The sequence below is a fragment of the Ochotona princeps genome, chromosome 1 (genome assembly GCF_030435755.1).
Source record: "Ochotona princeps isolate mOchPri1 chromosome 1, mOchPri1.hap1, whole genome shotgun sequence".
Classification (NCBI taxonomy): Eukaryota; Metazoa; Chordata; class Mammalia; order Lagomorpha; family Ochotonidae; genus Ochotona; species Ochotona princeps.
In genome coordinates this window covers 53,334,408-53,338,100 of record NC_080832.1, presented here as the reverse complement: position 1 = coordinate 53,338,100, position 3,693 = coordinate 53,334,408, and positions in this window count along the sequence as shown.

Genomic DNA, 3,693 nt, shown 5'->3' with positions numbered 1-3,693 from the left:
CAGCAGACGATGGCCTATTACGGGAGACCCAGAGGAAGTTCCTGGCTTCAGACCGGGCCAGCTCCAGCTGTTGTGGCCCCGGCCATTTGGGGAGTGAATTGGCCATTGGAGGATGGATCTCATTCACCCTCCCTGCTTTTGACTCTGCCTTTCAAATAAAAAAATCTTTAAAAGTGGCAGATACACACAAAGATCACCCTTGGGGACCAGAGCATGACCCAGCCTGCACTTTGCACCAGCTGTATCCTTCTAAGAATCCTCACCTTTCCACCCTTGGTGGTTAAGCGTTGGTGTTTCATCTCAGGGCAGCAGTTTTAAGCTGAAGGCCCAGTGGCAATGGTGATGGAGACAAAAACAAAAGTAATAGATCAGACGGCAGCGAGGGGCAGTCCTAGGCTATGGTCTCGAGTACTGTGGACATTGATTCTAACCACTGATCTTGCTTGTGGGACTCTATATGACCCACGCATTGCACCAGGTCCTGCATGTGTGTTGTGTCCTTTCATCTTCTCCTGAACTCTGTGGCGATTGCGCGCACAAGGCTGGGGTTATACACCTGCTGAAGTCTGGCACTTGTGACTCCAAACTCTGGTCATCCAAGCAGATACTCTTCACCTTCCTTCTGGACCGAGCTCCTGTTTCCTTATCTACCTGTTGGCGCTTTGGAGAACAGCTGACACCTGTTAAGGGTTGAGGCTCACCCTTGGACCTTTTGGACCTTCTGCGTTTTAGCAGGAGCCTGGGTGATGAGATAGCGACTGACGTTGGCAGTGGCTTTCCAAGTGCTGATGTGGGCAATGTCATCTGTCCATGTGGCTGGTACTCACCCTCCCCTGGTTTTATAGCACTGTTCCTCAAGCAGTAGACTGGAGCTTAACAAAGAGCAGGTTTCTGAACTCTACCCTGTGTTGCTGATTTCTGTAGTTTTGGGGGGTGGGGTGACAATCTGCATTTTATACCTGTTCCAGGTGAACCTGCCCTGTGACCCACACTTTGAGAACCCCTGCATTGTAGTAATTCCATTCAAGCAGAAGACCAGGCATTATGGTTTCATTCATATATATATGAATGAATATATATATATACACATATACACACACACACACACATATATATATATATATACATTTCATATATTTGTTTATGAAGAGATGATGTGCAGAGAAGTTCAGTATCTCATGTTTGGGATGATGTTATGGTTAGAGTGACAGCTTGGGGGTCCTCCCCCAAGGCATTTGGATTAGGAGCCTGGTCCCCAAAGTCTTGTGTTAGTGGTCAATGGGTAAATGCTAAGGGTGAAGCTGTGATTTTTTTAAGGTTTATTTGTTTTTATTGGAAAGGCAGATTTACAGAGAGAAGGAGAGACAGAGATCTTCCATCTGCTGGCGCCCTCTGCAAGTGCTACACTGGCTGGAGCTGAATTAATCTGCAGCCAGCATGAGGGGGAGGGTTTTGGCAGGGGTGGGGGGAATCCCAGTGCTTATGGGACTGTGTCACATAATGCAATGTAATTAATAAAAATTAAAAAAAATTAAAAAAAAATAATCTACAGCAGGAGCCAGGAGCTTCTTTTGGATCTCCCATGTGTGTACAAGGTCCCAAGGCCTTAGATCATTGTTTACTGCCTTCCCAAACCATAAGCAGGGAGCTGGATTAGAAATGGTGTAACCAGGACATGAACTGACACTTAAAGGTGCAGGATTAGCCTATTGAGGCACTGCACAGGCTCCCGGGGGTGATCATAATTAGGACATTAAGAAGGTGGCCCAATGGTGTCTTTAGGTCATTGGGTGTGCTCTTAGGTGGTTTGAGAGACAGGGTTGGTTATCTAGCCTGAGTTCAGCCCAGCTTCCCAGCACACAACATTATAGTCTTTGACCTCCCCTGATGCCTAAACCACTGGGCCACCCGATCTTGAACTGTGGACTCCCCAGACCAACAAGTGAAATTCAACTCCTCCTTGCAGGCATTTTACATAACATCATGAAATGCTAACACAGGTGACAAAGTTCTGAGAAAATAGGGGTTGGACTTTAATCCCATGATGGGACTTGACATTATTTGGTTCCATGCCAGTGCTTCACAGCAGGCCTGGGCAGCTCTGGGGTTTTAGCATGATGAGAGAGAAAAAGTTCTGTGGGCTGCTCCTGGGTCTCCTCTGTGTTGCCTGCCATCTAGGCACATGACTACCTTTGTGCATGCAAAGGCATGATGGTGGAGCTAGGACTCCAGGCTCTCCCAGAGCACATGGCTGGGAAGGGAGCCAGACCCAACACCCACTGCGCATGTATGCAGACCTAACATTAATAGCCACACAGTCAGGATTTCACCTGCCCTCATCTAGGAACTTACAGCAAGGGTGGACCACTAGGGCCTAAGCCTTGTGTTCAAGAGGAAAGGGTGGAGCTAGGACTGACCCTCAAGGCTAGATCCTGGCAGAGCTTCAGTTACATGTGAGTGTGATACCAGGGAAGTAGCAAAAATGTCCCAAAGTGACAGCGGCCTATGATATCCCTGGGCTCACAAGTATCCTTTACTGCTAGCACTCTTAAGACTCCAAGCAGAAACAGTTATATTGGGCCTGGTGTGAGAGCTCAGTAGCTAAATCCTCACGTTGCAAGTGCCTGGAGCCCATATGGGTGTTGGTTTGTGTCCCAGTTGTCCTAGTTTCTAATCTAGCTCCCTGCTTATGGTCTGGGAAAGCTGGAGAGGATGGTCCAAAGCATTGGGACCCAGCACACACATCGGAGACCCAGAAGAGGCTCCTGGCTTTGGATTGGCTCAGCTCTAGCCATTGTGGCCATGTAGGGAGTGAACCAGTGGGTGGAAGATCTGTCTCTCCTCTCTGTAAATCTAGTCTGCCTTTTGAATAAAAATAAATAAATCTTACCAGACACTGGATAAGGGCCCCAAGCTCTTAGGTCACAGCTAGTTTGTGTTGTGTTTGGACATGTTCAAGAAACAACAAAGTGAAGTTAATTCCAGTCAGTACAGAGAGGCCTGTGGTATTGTGTTCCTGTTTATTGTTTTTTTTTTTATTAATTAATTACATTGTATTATGTGACACAGTTTCATAGGTACTTGGATTCTCCCACCCCTCCCCAAACCCTCCCCCCATGGTGGATTCCTCCACCTTGTTGCATAACCACAGTTCAAGTTCAGTTGAGATTCCCTCATTGCAAGCATATACCAAACATAGAGTCCATCATCTTATTGTCCAGTCAAGTTCAATGGCTTCTTAGGTAGACCCTCTCTGGTTTGAAGACAGAGCCAGGAAAGTATCATCCCAGTCAATTAAAAGCTCCAACATACCATCAGCAAAAATTTACATCATTATGGAATTAATTGATATAGTGGTGAGTAACCAATATGTTAAAAATAAATGCGAGTTCTTAACCACCTTCTGTGACCACCTCATTGACATTTCAATTTTAGTTTATACACAACATATAACATACATAACATAACAGGTTATACATAACATCATATCATCTTAAATTAAGGCAAACATGTGGTATTTAACCTTTTGGGATTGGCTCATTTCCCTTAGCATTATGGTTTCCAGTTTGGCCCATTTAGCCACAAAGAACTGCATTTTGTTTTTTTTTTTTTAATAGCTGAGTAGTATTCCATGGAGTAGATGAACCATAGCTTTCTTATCCATTCCTCTGCTGATGAGCATTTTGGCTGCTT